Source organism: Prenolepis imparis, unplaced genomic scaffold (genome assembly GCF_030444845.1).
Source record: "Prenolepis imparis isolate NDT839.2.m4 unplaced genomic scaffold, iyPreImpa1.0 SCAF_7, whole genome shotgun sequence".
In the NCBI taxonomy this organism is placed as follows: domain Eukaryota; kingdom Metazoa; phylum Arthropoda; class Insecta; order Hymenoptera; family Formicidae; genus Prenolepis; species Prenolepis imparis.
In genome coordinates, this window is record NW_028141165.1 from 4,827,269 (window position 1) to 4,849,931 (window position 22,663).

Sequence of the window (22,663 nt, forward strand, 5' to 3'; positions counted from 1 at the left end):
TGTGGTTGTTTAAAATTTAAAAAGCGTGTTCTTGAAAAATGACAATTACGAGAGATCTATATTAATTACATATAATTAAAGCATTTTATTCTTTCCTATGCGTTTGTCATACATTTAACTCAAACTCATTTCTTAGATATGTATATGAGTCTTGAGAATGGAAGAGTGGAGAATTCTTGGGGAAAATATGTATGGTCATTCATATAATTTAAAAAGTGTGTATTTGAAAAGATAATTAAGAAAAGAGATTCGTATCTCTCGTGACATATATATATAGCGCTTGATATCACCGACACTTAAGATGATGTGTTTGGATAAAACGTCTATATAAGTACGGGGATAATATATCAGGCTTTTAATATGTTTTCCGTCACAAGCATTATCCACGAAGCTCGCCGATAATTCACTGGCGCGTCATAAGCATCACTCGTGGCTGCTCGGCATGCATTTGCCTTAATACAACTTTCGGGGATTTCGCATTTCGGGAAAGAAATATGTTCGTCATTATACAAATGTGCCATTAACTTTCGTGTAAAGTTCGTCAATATAATTTTCAGCGTTCTGTCGCGCAACACATTGTGATTATTATTTCACGTTAATTAATTATTTCATTTAATTTTCTCCGCATTTAATAAAGATAAACTTTATCAATATTATATATCGCCGTCAATTTTCTCTAACATAACACGTTTGTTTAATATATCAATAAACGCATTATAAATGTGTTTAAAATATTCATACACTCCGTATTGATTTTGTTCGATACACGAGGGACTTAATTTAAAATACGTAAAACTAAAATTATAGAAAATAAAAGTTTTCTAATTATCGACATTTTCAGAAAACTCGAAACTCGAAATGACAGATAAGTCGGATATGTGAAACCGGATATATTGAGACATATCGAGGCGAATTTGTCGTTGATAAATTAGTGATCAATAATATGATGCGACAATACCGTTTTTAGAATTTGTCGAAGTTTATAAATAAAAAATAATAACACATTTCCTTTACCTGTGTGCACACGCACATACACACACACACACACACACACAAAGGAAGAAAAATATTATAACGAAGAAAGCTCGTTAGTTTAATGATATTTAGTCTGAAACTCGAGCCTTTGCATTAAGCTCAAGCGTATATACGGGGCTTTACTCAATTTGCTTTGGCTACAGATTTTTACATGCCAAACTAACAAAAAGAGCAAAAAAGTTAAAACTTGTTTTTTAACATAGCATTATAGTATATTATATTTATCGCAATTGAAAATTAAATTTAAACTTTGGCAAATAAAGAAATTAAATTTTTTAAGAGTGTAGATAAATAAGAAACGTTTATTTATAATTTTATATATATACACATATACATGTTTTTTAGCAGAATTTTATTTGTTTTAATCGAATCGATTCTAAATATATTAAATATTCTTAAAGCAATTTAAACAAGCTTATACACATCAGTGGTAGACACTATATGTGTGATGTACATACTCTGTATATGCATATACGCGTGCAACATGACGCGTTCATTGATTAAACTAGGTTTAACGACGCTGTGTCATGGTCTCAAAAATCGGGTCAACCGGTTCTTCCTTACCAAAGGCCTGCCAAAATTTAATACACCGGATAATATACGTATGCGAATTTGCATTTTAGTAGATCTCGATAATTTAAATGGAGAGAATGTGGTAGTATTTTTTTCCTTTTCCTTTCCTTCTTTTTTTTAACGTAGAGAATGTAACTGTACACAAGTGTTACAATTGGACCTACCTAATCGTTATGGACGAATCGCGTAATGGTTCGCAGTTGGGCGAAGCTTAAAGTATCGTTAATTCAAAACAATTACGAGGTTCCTGGCACGCTGCCTCTACGAAGTTGTTGAGCCGCTCCAGCTTATATAGTTACATACGGAGTGCATTAAGTGTGGGTCATAATTTAAATGGTCGCGTCCAAGACTCGTAATTCCAATCCCACGAGGTTAGCTACGTAATTAATGGACCACTTTTTCCTGCGCGCATAACTTTCTATCATATGTAGCATCAGTGTTTGCTGTTATCTAAATAAAATTATATAGATGATCATCTAGATGAAATTTTGGCGTTATCTTATCTTTATATAGATTATAGATAATAAAAAAATGTATTATCTATATCTGCATCTTAGATAAAAAAAAGTGTTATCTTTACTAAATTATCTAACATAATATTCAGATAATTTGGTTTAGAGTTTCATAGCACATGAAAATATTTTAAGTAATAGAACTTGAGCAGTAAACGATAAAAACTTATAAATAAAACTATAAATATATTATTTTATATATCTATAATTTTCATTTTTTTATTTTACATTACATTTTTTAACTGTTTATATAAGCGATTTTAAAAATATTATCTGGAAGTTATCTAGATGAATCGTCATATAATTTTATCGTTTATCTATATATATTTAAAATAAAATCATCTTTATCTTATCTAAGATGAATTTACATATTTTTATCTCATCTTTATCTAGCTAATTTTAAAATCATCTAAGCACAACACTGTGTAGCATCATATGCAAAGTACTACGCGTGTGCAAAATGCTATAAAAATTGAACGTTTTAAATAAAGCTATGAATATTCTCTAAGAATCGTATTAAAATCGATTAATCTAAATAAAGATTTTAATTTCGATTCAAAATTCGGATACTTTATCGCAAATTAAGATATTTAAATGTTCAAATTATTTCGATATCGAATTTTATATTGTATTTATATATTTATATTTTATATTTATATTGTACTATATATATTTATAAACTTATATACATTATAATATTTAAAACAGCATTGAAATATATATAAATATAATTCAATATATGCTGTTTCATAATATTATAATGTACATGTATATAGGTTTATCGACATATATGTCAAGTTATCAAAGCTGGCTTAGAGCTTCAGGCAGGGTGCATTAAGTGGTCGTTATGAATTAAATCGTCGTGTTCAAGACCTGTTATTTCAATGGAACAAGGTTACTCATACGCTAACGCATGCTAGGTGCTACTATACTTGCTAAGTATACATTAGTAGCAATCGATAATCCTTTAAAGTATCATTAAATATTCATCTGAGAAAAATCATGTTGTACTTTTAGCTAAAAATATTTCCTCTTAACGTATTATCACTTTTAAGTTTCAAAATTTTATAATGTTAAAAATATATATCGTTTAAATTATCTTAAAAACTTTAAATCGTTAACCGTATGTTTATATTAAGAACTTTAATATAAAGTTGTTCTTATAATATAGAGTTTAATGAGTTAGAACTTTATTTTCTCAATTATTATCAATACTACGCAAGAAAGTTGGCGACCAGATTCCTTGTGAAAGTTTGTATATACCGAGATTGTGTAGCGAAATACTAAATTAATTATTTCTTTATTCCCGGGCTTAAATTGTTAGAGATGCTTTGACATAATTGGATAATATTTTTATTTGTAACAAGAGAAAATGCGCAAGAGTGAAAACATGATTTATTATAAATTCAATCAGGTTAAAACTCGTATATGTAAAAAAATAATCTATATGTATATCTCTTGTTTCAAAAAATATACAATTTTTTCATGTAAAATTACATTTTTTTAAAAATCATAATTTTTATTTTTTCTACGGTGATTATTTTATGGATTCACCGTGTTGTGTTATCAAATTCCAAATAAACATGAGTTTATCGAGAGTTTTCAATTTTGTAATTTTATTCTCCTTTATCTCTTTTATCTCTTTTAAAAAAATTAAATAAAAATCTTGACGCAAATTGCAAAAATGTATTGTCACTATCCTTGAAAACAGAACTTTAATAAAATTTTTCTTCACATATTTTATAAACTATCTCGTCTCTTCGTTTCAATGCTGCCGAGTCAACGTTTGAAAGACCACCCTTTTTCGTAGCCTTTCTCATATCCCCTGCACGAACTGGACTTACGCTACATTATTATCAAAAGCTCCTATCGTACGGCCAGTTCTCAACGTTTCTCTTTTCGTCGTCGTTCAATAGGACTCCTACGAGTTGCGTCCTACAGTGCAATGAGCCAAGGGAAAAAGCCCGACTTGCCTACAATCTATGAGAGTAGTAAGTAACGATGAAAATAATATCTGTATGTGTGGGAAAGTGCAGAAAGATGTAGATAAAAAAATTATTTTCGCGAAAAAAATCCCAGAATGTAATTTCGGACACGTCGTATTTTACAGACCAATAAATTATTTTTGTTTCATGATATTAAACAAAAGATCTCTAATTAATTGATGTTAAACAGAGAATGAGAAGAACTGAGATTTGATTATATGTGTATCGAAATTTTTTTTAGATTTCAGATACGTTCTCACAGAATATTCATCAATTCCCGAACTTATAATTTGCACCGTAACTAATTAACACTTTAACTTTAAACGATATCTGTATTATTATATTACTATATTATTATATTGAAAAAAAAACCCTTTATTATTATTTTCCAAAAGAGAAGAAACGCTTAATGACCATAGTTTTTAAAACCGACGATTTGCTATTCGCATTTGTGGACTTGTGTCCGCGTTTCGGCTGTCACTCTCTAGAAACGGCGTGTGATAAACTGCTCCTGCAAATGGTCCGCCTGTGACGTGTTGAGAGCGAGCGTAACTGCAAACTGCATCTGCGACGCTTTCATTTGCGACCGCATCGTAACCGCGCGGCGAAATCGCAGCAGCAGCCACGTCGGCGGCAACGACGGTAGGCGTTATCTTGCTCTCGCGAGAGAAAAACAAGGAAAAAAAAAGAGGAAAAGGAGAAAAAAAGAATATAGGAAACTTTTCTCCGCGCGCTTTTCCGTTGAAAAGGCTTTCGGTGTAAGTTTTCGCGGCAGACAATAAACCACGGCCATTTCTCATTGTGCCGTTGTGCGTACGGCGCATTGAAAGAGAGAGAGAGGGGTATTCACCGACGACATCGAAATTTATTTGCGGAATTATTCCTTAAACTTTTCACACCGGTAATTTGCATGGTTTAGAATTTATTGTACAAGTAGCAGGTGTTTTGCATTATATGCGGCGAGAATTGAAGTCTTATTAAAAAATAGTTATTAAAACACGCGCGAGCAGCTTTAATTTATAAAAAGACAGTCTCGGCTTAATCTAAAGGGTATAATCTTCAAGTGATATCTAGTTCAAAATAAAATACATCTCGATAATAATTTTTTGCACAGTACTATGTGAGTGTTCAATTTATCGATTTGTATTAATTTTGCACTGATTATATTTTATTGACAGGAGTTTGAAATCTTGTTTGCAAAATAATTTCGAGTCTAAAATGTGCTGACTAGTGGACACATATGTCAGTTGGGGGATTAGCGTATGCGCGTGTTGATAACAGTGTGCAAATGTCGTGACATATCGGATAATATATGCGCACAGAATGGACATAATTGTCACACCGTGCCATTTATTTGTCTCGTTTTCAAAGATCTCCCGTATTTATGTATGTTCTATTTTCGATCATTTTCACCGCGATTAATCACCCACCCCCTTTAACACATTTCCACGTTTGCATGGGAAAATATATCTATTATAGAACGCACAAACACACATCCATCGTCTGTCTAAATATTTGTTCGTCGTTCTGTCGTACAATTTCGTTCGCTTTGAAGGCAAACATCCCGACTTGTTCCGCCTCTCGCGGCCTCCGCGGAGAAATTTCATAAAGCATCTTCTCTTCCTCTTTATTTATAAAAATCCTCTTTTTAATGCCACGCGGGGATCCCTGAAACTTCGTCCGATTCCGTTTCGCTCGGTCGCGTACATAGCCGGAAGAGCCTTTCGCCTCTTGACGTGTATGTTTGCATATAGCCACGTTGACTAACGTTTCGTGAAACTGAAAATATCTATTTTCCTATCGCAGAGAAGAGCGGTATGGAAAATCAAAGAGTTGGCTTTCTTCCGCACGCGTATCGCTCCTATTGTCCTGACGACGGGCTACATAAGCCGGTTACGCGCGCAAAAATCTCTCTATATATGTATAGATACCGAATATAAATTATAGGGGCTACGCGCAGCAACGGCTTATGGGCAAGCTGTTGCAGCTGAAAACGCCCGTCCTGCTTTGCAGCAACGCGTTGCATTTGCACTTTCGAGGGGGATGAAGGGAAAGAAGTAAACTTTCTCTTTCGCGCTCCTCACGCTCTCCGTATCTTAAACTTCTGCAACGAATTCTTCGTCTCTCGAGCGGCAGCAACCTTTTGAGGTTGGATACATATTCCAAGTACGTTCGATTAAATAACTGCGGATTGCTGCGTATATACGCCAAGTTTATTCGTAAAGTTCGTAAGTTTTATGTAGAAACGGGGGTATTATTACACGAATTTCCATTATATAATTTTATATATGAATCTTATAAAATCTTCTCCCTCTAATCGATAATTTGTCCGAGAGTCTTCGTTTTTCATTTCAAAAGAAAATAATTAAACTTAATATACTTGAGAAAATAAACTAACTTTTTCCCCATGTAATACATTCTGTGATCTGTTCTATAATGAAGGTATCATTGAAGGAAGATAACCTCGGGATGATAAACGAGCCCCTGTCATTCTGTCACACATGTCGCATACGATGAAACGATAACAGACAGTTGCTCGTTAGTTAAAACATCAAAATATATTCGTCGTCGCTTTTAGGTATTATTAATAAAAATTTCACGGTTCATTTTCTCAAAAAAATATTTGATAGAAAAGGGAAGGAAGGCGATGTATCCTAATACCTATAATACCCTTTTTTTCGGAAAAATATTGAGAAGCTGCTGAGAAATCGTCGCGAAAATCGACTCTCTTTCAGCATTCCCTTTACATCGCGGCTTTCTAATTTTTCGCACCGTTATTAGCGATTAACATTAATCCCATTGGATATAATACGACTGAAATGAAAAGCGACAAAACGCAACGGTGTTGAATCGCAACACATTTCAAACGATGCACGTCGTTATAATTGCAAGCATGCACGTGTTGGCAGCTTTCCACGAGGCGAAAAAGAACCGGCCGATCTTTTTCCGCCATCCCTTCTCTCTCTTTCTTTCACTATCCTTTTCAACTTTTACTGTCCTTTGAAAAAGGACAAAATCATAACGCGATATCGTTTTCAGTTTTGGTTGTAACAGCGCTTTCGTTTGTCAAAGGTGCATCTGCTGATATTGAAAATGATCGTGCGTGCAAAAGAGTACGCTGGAAATAAACAAACCTATCCAAATACAATCGTCAAAGAGAAATAAAGAATTACGACTTTCTATATCATATCATACAGAAAATATCTGTCAATAAATAATAACGAAAAATGTGAAAATCAGTGAAATTGTTTTTTCTTTTACATCATATTTTATCGCTAGAAAGTGCAATAACAATGAAAAATATTTTTATAATAAATTTAAAAGAGAAATTATACTTCGAGTTTTTAGAATGTTAAAATGATTAAAAGAAAACGCGCGCCGTATATTTAAAAGGTTTACCCGATATTGTATAAGCTTACAGTAATAACGGTGACTCTGAAAGTTATAATCAATATTTTATGTTTCAATTTTTATATTTAAATTTATAGTGTTAACATAAATTGCGTTTATGATTTGTTAAGATCTATACTTCGATTATATAGCGTAAAAACGTTGTGTATATGTGTGTGTTTATATATATATATGACTTAAATTATGTGCAAGTGTCGCAAAAGATATGTTTCCACGTTGTATCATTTGTATTTGTAAGTGCACACATTCGTGGGAAAAGATTTAGCATATCATTAAGAACACACATGCTCTGTATAAAAATGCTGTGACATCTTACGAGATTTAATAATTTAATAAGTGAATATTCTATTAAAACTTGTTGAATTTAAAGCAAATTTTATTTTGCAAGAATTTACTTTTAGTTTTTTTTTTTTTACTTTTACTCTCGTAGAATTTTGATTCGAGAGACTTGTTTTTGATATTTTAACTATTAAAAATGTATGTAAGAATATGAGAAGGGAGAAATACTTGGAGATGTGTGCAAAGTTTTTCTGACATCCTATCAGTTTATGAAAGTGCGTATAATATTCTATGCTTCAATTACATTATTTACAAGCATTTCTGTGAATTTCCGATATAGAAGTTATATTACAAAAATTTTTAGAACATTATATACAATTATATAGGGGACCCCATAGGCATTCCGAAGATTTGTTCGTAATAACCATTCTCAAAGGAAAAATTCGTGGAGTCAATAACAAATTCCAACGCGTACAAGAATTATTATTCTTAGCCAGTGTTGGTCAATAAAATACTCTTAACCTTGTATATATAATTTTGTTTTTATAAAATAATTATAATTTCAAAATTCACACATTTATTATATAAATTTAATAACAGATTTTTAATATGTCAGTTTAAAATTAATGTAATTGTGTGTTTATTAATATATTTGTGTATTTTGAGAGTAAAAATAAGTTCTTTATATTTAATAAAAAGTAAAATATCTAATGTGTGAAATTCTATAAATTTTTAATAAATTAAAATATTTAATATGTTATTCAGAATTATCCTACATTTTTATTGTATACATTATCCTACATTTATTAGTTTAATGAAATGCTACAGGAGGTTAGAATTATTGAATTACGTACTGTAGACGACCACCATATTGAGACGATGAAAGTTTCTAATTTCGAACAAAACTTGATGTTCCCAATTTCGTCCTCCAAATTCGCAGTAACTTGTTCCTTGGTTGCATCAAGTGGTACACATCCACAAATTAAATTCCCATCAAATTCATTTACTCGGATCTAACTCGGATTAAATATGTTTGCAACATATAAGTGGCTCAATCTACTCTATTTAACATATATTTGCTATGAATTAGATTCGTAATTATTTTAATGTTAATAGTTTTCAAAATTATTCCATTTTATCTATTCTTCAAATAAATATTGATAACAAGAGCAGATAATTTTTGAATTTATCAGTTTTTCCTTCAAAAACATAAAAGCTACATTCTTTTAACGTGCAATGTTTCTTAAGTGTGTATTAACAACCACAGTAATACTTCATAAATGTTTTTTTATCATATTAAAAAAATATTATTACATATTGTTATATAATATTATATATTACTATTTGAGCAAAGTGTCTTAAGTATGTGGTTATTAATATCTGCTTTAAAGAAAAAAATAGGGTTTCCAAGTATGTAATTAATTTTTAAAAAATACCGATGTTTTTTTCGGGCTAAGTTTTTTTCGTATGCAAACTTGAATCCACTCGAGGACCGCGGTGCATTTTATATACCTGCATCACGATTAATCCTTTGGGTTTATCCGATCCAATTCGCTAAAAATATCCTCCCTCCATATCATAGATTCGCGGTACATCTCCCCAAAGCGGGCGAATGGATTAACATAAATTCCGTTTAAAACGCATACGGCTAGAGCATAAAACGACCGAATCTCACGCTTATGCACAAGCAACCGCGACGATGCGTTGTCCTGCAGAGCGAGTGAAACATCCCTAACACCCTGGTGCACTGCCGCAGCCGCAGCCGTTAGGCGAGGCTCGCTTTTCAAGCCCGGGGAAAAGAATCCAATGTTTCCGTGCCACCGGGTGGAAACGCTCGCTTTTCTTTGTAGCCCGGCGATTTACGATCGATCGGGATTGCGAGAAGATTTATTAGAAGAATATCCCTCCCTTACCGCGCGATCGCGTGCGACTTTGGATCTCGTCGTCTCGACGCGTGCTGCTCGCCGCGTTTGAATAAAAGACCATGCGCGATGAATCGACTGTCAAGACACACATACGCGAAAGAAAAGAATAGAATATCTCATATAAAATATTTCTTCAATTACACTTACAGGTCGTCGCGCGCACAATCATAGCGTCACTTCATATCGATTTTGCATATTTCGATTTATAAGCTGCAGGCTTCTTTTTGCGCGATCATTGTTCATCATCATAAATCATCGATCATCATTGTGCGTATTTATAGTTGCACGCTTTAATATTCAATTATTAAGTCGAAATAATCTTTCGATACGAGTACTTCACATGCCAAACATGATGTATATTTTTCAGTTAATGAATGAAAAAAAATTGTAATTATTTTATGTATTATCGGTGAATCACTAGATAGATTTCGAGTGACTGCCGAATTGCGTACGCGATCTGTACGTCGTAACTATCTGTTCTGAACAAAACGGGATACCGCGGGCGATTACTGCGAAATCTATTTTAAATTCGCTTTTAAAGCCCAGGAAAATCCAGGAGTGGCTTTTCTCCGAGATTTATGACTGTCAGAGATCAGAGAAGATTTGCGTTTTTGAATGCAGACGTCTTTATTGGGGGGAAGTTCTTTTTCCAGATGTATTTAAAAATGTTTATTTTTCCATATAATTATTATTTATATATAGTTTTCTATATATAGATAATCTTTTATATATAGGTTTCTATATATAGTTCTAGATATAGCAATATATAATTAAGAGATTCTAAAAGTTTTCTCATAAAAATTATTTTTGTGATACAAATTTTGTATTTATGAACAGCTAAAACTTTCAACATTGCTTATAATATTTTTTGTATATTAAGATATTTTTATTTATCAAAATAAATATTGATGCTATTTTACTTCGATATTCGTAATAAATTCTAATAATCTATATATTCTATTTATATATAACAATTATAATAAACTTAATCTAGCATTTAATATACTGCGCCATATTATATTTGATTATTTAATAATTAAATGTAGCACATAATTAATAGATAATTAATAATTAAAATAATAGGATTAATCAATAATTTAATAACAAACTGTACGATTACGTGAATTTATAATTATAAACTGACGAAAATTATTTTGTAGGAATAATTTTTGCGACACGAAATTTCTGGCAAAAACGATATTTTAAGAGAATTTTATTATTCAGTGATAAGTATAAAAATACCTAGAAAATTAATTTTGTATTTTCTAAATTTATCCATAATATATCAGTCGCGCTAAATTTATTTTCAATAGATAGTTGCAAAACGTTATGTCGATAGGCACATTTTCATTCGCTACCTCGTTTGATACTCATAGAAATAGTGGGCGCGTCTATGTCATTGATCAGCTTGATGGACTCTTACATAATATCTATTGGGTAAATGATCGATCGGTGGCTGTCGAGTGAATCGAGGGCAGGAAGATGCTGCGAATAAAAACGATAGTAAATGTTCCGTGAAAATTTCTGATTAGTCGCTTCGATAATATGCTTTCCGCGCACGCAGAGAAAGAATTTTGAAATACAGATTCGCAAGATATGATATTACGTGTGTAAGAGAAATTAGATTAGTATGAAAAATGCGACACAAGGTAAAAAAAAATTTAATCTTTAATGAATTTAATGAACTTGTACTGCGAATCTGAAAACGGGGACAACTTTTAATCAAATTTTTCAGTAGTACGAACGAGAAGACAAGTTTCTTCCTGCATCTCAATAGATAATCTTGTTATCATCAACTTTAATTTGTTTCTCACTGAAAAATATCTGTGTAATTTGAAATGGAAAGTTGTAAAAATATGTTAATATCTTTCAGCAGTAATTTTTAAATATTGTTATATTTTCATGATACTTGATTTAGCTCTTAGCTTTCACCTTTTTTTCTCGAAACAAAAAGAACAAGGGATGCTTTAATCTGCTTTTCGCGCGATAAAAAATTTAACAAAACTGATGGACCATTTTAGTTCCCCTGTCCCGTTAGATTTGATCAAGAATTAATAAAAATCTTCTTGACAAGCGGAATAAGTTCGAAAAGATGATATTTCGTATTGGTTCTTCGCGAGAGAAACATCGAGGGAATATTTTTTTCATATGTGATAAAAGCTAAGTTTAAAATTCTATAATTTCAAGATATATTTTTTCACCACACATATTCAAGTATAAGTTTTGATATATACTAGATAAAATATGTTAAGTAAATTTGAAATTAAATTCATATTTTCTCTTGCTGTTCTACGTAAGGAATTTCATTATCAATCCTCGAGCATTCTACAAGCATATAATCCGCGTCTTTTTTTTCTCTCTCTCTCTCTCTCTCTCTCTCGTATCGTTAAAGCTCTGAGCGAAAAATCTGATAAGACTCAATTCGCGACAAACATTCGATTCGACGACTCGATCCGATAGTATAGAGACGAACTCGGAGACTTGCGCAATCGGTGCTTCGTCCAGATCTCTTTCGCGCAAAGAAAGAAAGTTTTTCAACATTTTTCCAGATAGCGGTTAACTTGCCGCCGCGATGGGGCAAGAACGTCCCCTTTTTACCCTCGGCTTTCTGTCGGACGAGGTAGCGCAAAGCCCCTGCGATTCTTTTCCGATCGATCACGATCGACCCGGAAGTCCTACAGATGAACGGACATTGCTTTTTGTTTCTCCATCGTTTTAACTCGCTCATGCAAGTCGTGCGAGAAAATGTACGTAAGTGTATGTGTATGAGAGAAATAGCGAGAAAGAAGGAGAGAGACAGAGAGAAAGAAAAAGAGCATTTTATTATACCTTGGGGCAGAACCCCTTGAGGCTATCTCGTATCATGATGCACATATACATTAATGGATGTAACAACGTAAAATTTACGTGAATATAGGTGAATACGCGATAACGGAGTTTAACAATGTAATCCGATAATATGTTACCATAATGTTCCAAGTAAAAAGAAGAGTCAGCATGGAGCTGGCAATAATCGGCTTTTGCAAAAATCAATTTATTGAAACCATTGTTAGTAAAATACTTTTGTAACTAAATTTAATCTTTTTATTAAATAAAAAATAATATTCGGCTTATATTAATAATCTAAAATGTCTAATACTTCTTATTTATGTATCAGTAAAAGCTTAATTTATGAATAGAAAAGTTTCAATGTTAAAATTTTTTTAAAGAGAAAAAAGCTCGTATAAAGATTACAGTATATGTATCATTCTATGTTTTTTTTTACTTATAATGAAGCTAAAAGGCTCTCACTTCAAACACAAATAGGAGTTACTGGGTCAAAAGGAAGAAGCTCTGTCGAGATCTCGTCAGAAGATGCGAGAGTCATATAGTAAGGTCATAAGAATTGGAATGAATTCTTCCATTCCATTCTTTTCATTCCAGAAATCTTTCCTTCCGAGAGCACGGAATAACGCACGCTCACACGCATCGAGGCATTAATAAAGTGGTCCTCTATATATAGTACCCGTGATGAAACACCCTCGTCGCGTTTCCCGCTTGCGGTGAAACGCGCATTTCGAGATTGCATTCTCCGAGAGAGCTTCCCTCCACGGTCACCCGGGATATCCGAGAGGATTCATAAGAAATTTCGGCGAGACTTTCCGCCGCACGGTCTTGTCTGCAAACGAAAAATCTTTCCGAGCTTTCTCTCCGGATGCCGCGACGCGGCTGTTCAAGATTCCGAGACAACGGCGAAAATATCATACGCGAGAACGAGGGAATATTCTTGACTTCCGGCGCCGCGGCGACATTCCGACATGACGTCGCGGCAAACGTTGAACTTGCAGGTGCGCCACGATCACTATACTATTTCATATGCACGCGCGTGCACCGGAATATGCACTTGCACTACGTTTTAACCACCGCGATAGAACGTCGAATCCGTTGTTCCGCAGTGTAAGCTCTTTTCGAACGGCTATAAAAGTCATCTTATCTGTACAACGTGTCTAGAATCGGCGATAAATGGGGAAACGTATGTGTTTCTTAATTTTTTAAAACTTTGAGTCCTCTCTTTGCGATCCTATTATCTCATTTAAAAAAAAATCTTGTACAAGCAAAATTATGGATTTAGTAAGATTATAAGGTTTTAAACGTGCGTTCGCTTTTAAAAATATTATTATTATTCTCACACATTACGTGAATTTGTATTTCAAGCGTGATAGAGAATTCAGAAGCTTGTAAATGTATTATTTAATATCTTCAATGCATCCGTGTTATTATCGTATATCTACAAGCATCTGAATTCTCTATCGCACTCGAATTTGAAGAAACTTTTCCTATATTTGCCCGTCATCGTATGGATGCGACAAAAGAATATGCTTTTCTGCGACAGGCTGCTGCGAGTTTGTTTGTATTCAAGATCCGCGTTGTCTGACCCGCAAAATAAAGCGAACAAGTCGTCGACTTTATTTTCTAAAGCAGAGACAACGTCGTGATATACATATGAACTTACCGCGACACAAAGAATACTTATTGTTAAACAAAAATATTAAGCTCTTAGAAAAGATTTCAGGTAGATGATGTTGCATACATTGCAACATTAATTTGCTTATGAAAGGGTTTATTTGTTCTATACTAAAATTTTTAACTACCGGTCCTTTTATGCGTTGAATAGTTCTTTGAATTTCGAAATATGTTTACACTTTGTGAGAAAATGGATAATTCAACAAAATCGTTGCGAAAAATAATTGTATAACTTTAATAATAATATTTACTAAATATATAACAACAAATATTTTAGCAAATAAAATTTTATAGATGTAAGATAAAATAAAAATGTAACATAAAATCTCTTGAAAAATTAAGAAATCTTAATTTCCCATACAAATAAAAATTTATACTAAAAATATAAAATTATTGGAAATGTGTCAATAAAATTCTTTTCTTACTGTACATATTTTAAAGAAACGAATGTCTCGTACACTCGAGGGCTGTATTATTCGCTAATCATCACTATGCTAAATATGCTTTGATACAAAATTGTCGAGTGAAAGAAATAGAACGTACGATTAAATTTGGGAAAGTAAAATAAATTTGAAATTTATCGATCATAACATGAGAGACGTGCGTATTGTTAGAATACAATATAAAGTATATATGTATGTGTCAAGTGCAGATAATGTCTTACTGAATATCGGAGTATCTTCTCTCTAAAATTGAATTTATACTATGGCTGCGGTCAAGAATACACTACGAATGCTTTGAAACATCATTCTATCTTTGTTCTACATTCCAGAAGAATAAAGATAGAATGATGTTTTAAAGCATTCGTAGTGTATTCTCGACCGCAACCTATGTGATATTGCAATAGTTTCGTGCATGTGTATGTGTATGTGTATGTGTATGTAGACTTTATAATATAGATTTAGTTGAAAAATTCAACAGCAGATTTTTCCGGAAGCAATATCCAAATATCAAAATATATTAATATAAAAATATGGTAGCTCTTAAAAATATTCGTGCAATTTTAATTTCAAGCTTCATATATGGTAGCTCTTAAAAATATTCGTGCAATTTTTATTTAATTTTTTATGAATATATTAATGTTTGAATATGCGTTGATCATTGACTGTGTGTATATGTATGTGCGTATATCTCAAAGCCAATGCATGATTAAAGGTAAACATTTTGTGTTATTAATTACAGTAAAAAAATCAAGTAATACAAATAACACAAATTAATTTTTGGTTTGTTAATGAGAAAAGATAATAGTAAGTAGCAAAAATCTCAGTAGCAAAACTCTTCATTTGAAAATATTAGTTTTAAAGAAGGAAAGATATAAAGAAACTTTTAAAGTGCGACTAATAAAACATATGGATTCATTAGTTGAAGGTAATAAATCCCTTGATGTACACACACGTACTGCGTATTAGTCGGAACCACCGAGAGTTTAATTATTTGGTCGGCATACTCACGCAAGTGTGTATACACGCTTTATAACGGAGTCACGCATACACGCGTGTATCCATAGCTAGAATAAACAAACGACAGATGCGAGGATGTATAATTCTGCGCGGAATAATTCCGCGGGTTTGGAAAATCCACGCTGAGCGAGCTAGCGAGAGAGAGAGAGAGAGAAATGGGAGAGAAAGCGCGTATCTGCGGAACGCTTTTCGGGTGGTATGGAAAAGCGACAAGCTTTTAACTGCGGATTTACCGCGGCTTCGAGACCTCCGGTTTCTAGACACAACTTTTCGCTCGACTACCTTGTCGGGCATATCAAAACGAGGCTTCCGCACGACACGGAATTTGTATTATTTTCTGTTATTTCTCTTTGAGAGATACCTGAGATTGAAATGTTACCAAATAAAGCAACACGAATTTCTTAATAAATAAATAAATAAACTTACATTAATAAATTAAATTTCTAAATGTGAACGCATAGTTGTGCTAAACAACGACTTTTTTCACTTCACCGACATTTTCTTCTATAAAAATTTTTATTTTAACATGTAAAAGTAAAAATAAGGAATTTATTCCTCTCTTAGACATTGTAATCACACAAATCACCCTGTATCACGATGACTGTGCTGCGATGTTGGATCCTAGAATCGTCGCTGTGCACAGCTTTTCTCTTACGAGACCTCAATCCAATCTGCATGCATCACATTGCAGTACGTACGTGTGCGTATACTATATGTATGATATACGCGGCGATACTCTATGTATTTCAATACACAATGTGTTATCCTCTTTATTACTTGAACGAGCATACACATCGATATGCACGAACACACATAACGCCGAGTTAGCATTTATGCATTGCATCGGTGCGGCGATGCAAAATTCGGATAGGATAGATGCAAGTGAATAAGGAAGCTCGAAGAGAAATCAATCGAGTAACACTGACAATCAGCTGAGGCAAAGCAAGAAACTTATGGTGCTCGAAACTGAACAATGTGAGAAAAGCACATACACATATACAAAATTAGATTTATTACTTTTCATTATTTTGAATGCTGAGTGACCATTTTTTCTTATTTTCTATATTTTCGTTTTAAAAATGTTGATAAACAAGCATGTGCATCTTGGTTGATATATCAGCATATAAGGAAAGAGAGAAAGGCGCGAAATGAAAGTTTCACGGAATTATGTAAAAAGATTACATAGGGAAAAAGGAATTTCATATTCTTGCCTCATGTGTGGGTTTGCAAGTTATTAACATATTTATATCTAATATCGTAAAACTAGAAAATCGTAAGAGCGTTATCACAGAGTTCCTACAGATTTTAAAATTGCTCGTAAAAAATATTCAACGATATACGGAAAGATATTTCGTGACGAGGAAAAGCTCGGAGGCGGTTCTTCTCGATTTTCACGAGCCACATATCGTTTTATACGTACATATTCTTTTGCACGTATAGAAGATTAATTCAATATGATTTATCGTAAAAATATTATTTCCGCGGTTAATAAAAAAAAATGGTAACAATGTTTTTTTATAATAATATATGAAATTGTGAATTGTTTTAATTCTTACAGTAATAATTATAAATCCTTAATTAATCCTTAATTAATCCTTAATTAATAATCTTTACAAGAAATATTTATTCTTCTCCCTTCCTTCCCATCTACGTAAGTAATGCCGTCAGCGTAAAATTTTTCCCGTCGATGATAACTTGAACAACCATTTCAATCGGCAATAACGATGCAAAATTTCATAAACGATCGCGTAATTGAAGTGGATTACTGTTGTACGAGTAACGAACGCATGCAACTAAAATACACTATCGTAAAATGGATGACAGCGCGTATATATATAGTTAGCTTTGTAATTTATTTTTACAAAAATATTCTCTTGCTGCAAATATCTTTTAATTAAATAATATGAACGTTATCAATTAAATGTGCATTAATTTTGTTAGAGATCGGCAATCAAATTATTAAAACCGGTTTAATTAACTTCACAAAAAAGATATATTAAAATTTCTGTTACTCTCAAATCTAGATTTTTTATTTTATTTATAATATCTAAAAATTGTGTTATACATATAGGCAATTTGAAAAATATTTTGATTGATCTTTTAAGTAAAAATTGTTCAATTGCGTCAAATTTTTTAATTACATGTAACTTTTTTTGTTATATCGTTTAACAAATATTTATTATAATCGCTTGCAACTTTTTAGAGTCTTTACTTATATTATATTTTGTCATTTAAAATAATTAAATAAAACTTGATATAAACGTTATCGGCTATCGCGCTGTCTGATATTATTTAATAATATTTTCTACTAAAAAGAAAACATCTGTGATGTGAAAAAAGAATATATCTCACTACTCGTATACTATTACTTACAAACATACTTTAATTTCTTGGCAACTTTGAAAATTGAGACTTGCCAGAAGGAAATTTAGACGAAAATGATTTAATCGCGGACGCAACTTAAATGGGTTTCCCTTATCACAAGCACAACTTTTACGACATTGGCAATTTAAGGTGGTGCAGCTAACACCGATACGGGGTTTCATAAACCAACATGCAAATGGAGTGCATTTACTACTGGTGTGGCTAGAAGTAATGAACGTGGCCGACAGAAATGCAATATCGCGAAACAGATAATAAACGATCATATTAAGCTCAACGCACTATAATATCCTTCTGTCAGTTTTTAGTTTGTGTGATTTTCCTGAATTAATTAAATCAATTGAAGACATTTGACTTTAAGATTAAGTAATCATTTTGCGCGTGTGTTATCTTGGACTTAAAATTATATACTTCAATTAAAATGCGAAGTAACAAACTTTCTTTTCTCGGCAGCTGTTCTTATTCGTTTTTTTTTACGAAAAAATTCGGTAACAGCAAAAAAAAGAGCACAAGTAAAATTATATAAGTTATTGTTAAAACGCAGCGTCATGATTATTGAATTTTTCCATTATATTCTATTTTGCGAAACGAGATTGCACCGTGTGAAATAACCGTAAATTATACGGCAGCTAAACAAATTTCGGATCCTTTTTTTCTCACCAGCTTTCCACTGCATGTGCCGGAGCATTTCCCCGCGAAACGCGTAATTACTATCGATAATTTAATGGCGTGTACGCTATTAGTACCACAAGCGGCACGCGTGATAACCAAATCATGATGTGTGGACGACTGGCCGGCTGTCAGTTATTTGTTGCGCGAATTGTTCAATCAGGCCGTTTACGAAATTCATTAAAGGGGAAAAAGAGGTAAGTGCAATCCAATTTGGGGAAGCTATTTTTCGACCGCGCTTTCAGTCGGCCGTGATGCGGCAATGGTTCGTTTCTGTTTCATTACTCGCGTACGGTATACCGTTCGATAAAGTCTGCGACTCGTAAAATGTGTCGGTCGACGAGAGTCGGACTCGCTGCTAAAGCTATCTTCGTGGGATAGCATCCATCGATAGACATGAAAGGCGTTATTTATTTTTTTTTTTTTTTGCAACAACAATTCATTTTGCAATGAAAAGTTTCTTCGAGGGGACTTTAGCCAATTCAGTTAGAAAAACATGACACTTTTATCTCGAACAACGTTGCATGCATTGTAAAATGCAAGCTCTCCATATGACAGGAAAAAAAAAAGATAAAAAATATTGTACGCAAGCAAATATACTCATATGATGACGCGTGTATGAGAAGACTGAGTAAGAGAACAGAAACTGCAGGTTTGTTACAAATTAAAAAGTTCTAGTTACACGGCAGGATCCTGGGAATTGTCCATTATGCGTAGAGAGGTACAATGGCAGCGAAAGGGTTATATTGAATTTGAATTGTGATATGCACGTATTGTGCTCGCATAACCGGGAAAATTGGGTCACCAGAGTGCCGGAGGATGGAAATACACTTTGAGCGCAGCTTGTATTACATAGCACGCATTCCTCCATGATATAATTATTCTAAGAATATTAATTTATACATACTTGAAAATAATTAATTTTGATTCGAACCAAAGCGAGAATAATCTATTAATCTTGTTAGCTATTTTGCTATTTCTTTCATTTTTTGCACGTATGTCCTACCGTATATCGGATATAATACCTATAAATTTTTGCGTATCTCACATGTTAAGGGAACATCATCGTGACATATTTTAAATATTCAGATGCCAAAAGTAAAGGTATATTACTCTATCATTCTAACTTGTATCGACGTCCCCTCTGACATGCTTCGGAAGTTTGACACCATCCGATCGTACATCGTATATATATAGATGATAAATAATACAAACATGTATTTGGCTTAAATCTTTAAAATCAATTTCCTTGCTACAAAGCTTGAAATTTGTAGATGTTATGTGCCAGAGAAAAAGCAGTAAGTTGAATATTTTTGAATATAGTTATATTTTATATCTGTATAAATTATGATGAAACTATTTTTTATGACTTTCTTTCTTATTCTACAGTATATACTACTTTTATAACAAGTTAATTAATAAACGATAATTAAACAAGTTAACTAGTAAACTTGTATATATTTGGGAAATAAAATAATGTTAGATGATGAGCAGGGTACTTCATAGACGTCGATAGAAGTTTTAATAGAAAAAAAGTTTCTCCCATAGAGGTTATCAAGCAAATTTGCATATCATAATTGAAAGAGCAGCCAGATAAAGAGATATTTATAATATGTTAAGATTATCGATTTTAAAGTTCAAATATTGCTATTCGTAATCTAAAATTGACCTGATTTAAAATTGAATCAATCATACATTATCTCATTGATAAATAAATAGTATTATTCAATCTAACAATCAAGTAATGCGGAATGTCACACTTTAATTATTCTTAAATAATCTTTTATTATTTATAAAAAAATTTTTACGAAATATATTTTTATAATTCAGATTAATGATTTTTTATTTTTCTTAAACAATATTCTCAGTAATGTGTAACTATGGTTCAAAATAAAGAAAAGTTAAAATAAATTTTTTTTAAAATTATTTAAAAAATAAGTTTCTATTATCTATTGTGATGTTAAATTTGTACAAAATTGTTAATATACATATTTTTAAAACTATTTATATAATTCAAAATTTATGGTAAAAAGAATTATAATTGATAATAGTTACTCAGGAATATTCCTATATGAAAAATGATAAAATGTTTGTGAAAATAAGTCTCAATTTTTGTAAAAATGGGGTGTTTTTTGCTGTATTTTCTTTATGTGTTTTCTTCACGTCCATTAAACTAATAAAATTTATATAAAATATTTGTATGATTTAATTAGAATTATTTAATTATAGTTCTACTTCCAATGCATTACACTGTTGCAACATTTATATTATAACAAAAAACCGTGCATTTCGAACGCTGAAAAATATGTACTTTTTAAGAGCATAATGAAAATTTGATGCGAAACGTCTATATATAATTAATGTCCATTTTCACGAAAGTTCGAAAAAGCTCTATAGTTGTTGAAAGAGCTAATGGGTAATGTAGAAACTACATTCTGCTTTTCGCGCGATTACATAGGGAAGTAAATTTAATTACATAATCAAACAACAGTGGATTTTCAAACGTAATGATCCATGTTGCCGATCTAAACGATGTTAACGCTCGAAGTTAATTCACATCGATTGCGGTCTGTATTGCATCAAATGTAAATACATATGTCTGTTCTTATACGAATGCGCGTTTCAACGGACCATTAATTCTTATTGACTCCGTATCTCGCTACGAAATTTTTTTTTGTTAACTAAGAATTTTCTCAGACTTTTTCTCTTCTCCTCTATGCGTTTATGAGAGAGAGCGAGAAAGATGTTTAAGGATATATCATTATATAATAGAAAACCTATCACACAATATAATTCCTAAAGAGTTCAAGGATCGTGTACTGCATCAATTTAGGAGAAACTCAATTTTCCCTTAAGAGCTTTCTTGGGCGGTCTTTCTTGATCCGCGCTTGTAGGCACTTTACATCGCCCGCAGGCGCACACAAATAAAAAAGTGATTGCGGAATATCCGTGGTAAGAACTGCCCTATTTATATATATGTGTATATAGCCCAACACAACTCCCTCATAGGTTATAAATAAAGCTCACGTAACTTTTCACTCTGAGATTACGAAAAGCCTGTAGAACTATACGCCTCAATGGCAATCACATACATGTCCATTATTCAGAAAATAGCACTATAGAAATAATGGAATAAAAACCATGAAATATTCTTTAAAATATATTACGAAAATTATTTCTATAATTATTTCTGCAAATTCAGTTAATTTGTTTTTTTAATTATCTGCAATTTACTTTTCAAGATTGCCCGAAAACAACAAAAAGCGAAGAACATTACGTAATATTACACATATATTTAGCATATTAAAAAATCTGTATATCGTAACAAAATTCGAAATACGATTTTGATTCCTTAAATGCTTTTTGTATATTATACAGCATAAAATTATAAATATATTTCAGTTTTCAATTTTGTCATAAATTATAAATCGTTAGATTTTTGTAAACGATATTATTTTAAGTCAAATGCATTATTATTTAAATCTCTTCGTCAAATAATTTAAATGGTAGAAATTAAATTTATATTGTGTTAAATATAAGCACACATACATATATTTTCAATTTTTTTATGTTAAATAAATAAATGCAATATATTAAATTTTTATTTGTGAAAATAAAAAACGTCTATAGAAACGTGTGCATATTCTTTTGTTACTCGGTAAGTCTCATTTCTCGGCATTCCTCGTCGATAAACTACAGTTCACCGCAAATACTCGTCTCTCGCGCGATTTGCATACGGGAATGCATTCGGGATATATGTACGTCATCCGCGCTAGGTAAAACATTCCCGTCGCGGATGAACGCGGAGCAAAAAGAGGGGTAGGAGAAGGGTCGAGCGCGAAAGTCTGGCATGAAAAAGACCGCGTATACAAAAAGGATCGCGAAACGGCTCAGCCGTGAACGGAAATGCATTCTATATTGTGACGTCG

General features: G+C 32.3%; 2 protein-coding genes across 3 annotated transcripts in view; one reads left to right on the forward strand and one right to left on the reverse strand.

Annotated features, from left to right (window-relative positions):
* The window catches only part of Muted (biogenesis of lysosome-related organelles complex 1 subunit 5), a 98,071-nt gene that overhangs the window by 20,552 nt on the left and 54,856 nt on the right, over positions 1–22,663 (reverse strand). The gene's annotated exons all lie outside the window — the stretch shown is intronic.
* LOC145938114 (uncharacterized) overlaps positions 1–22,663 on the forward strand; it is a 66,134-nt gene that overhangs the window by 1,781 nt on the left and 41,690 nt on the right. The window lies entirely within an intron of this gene.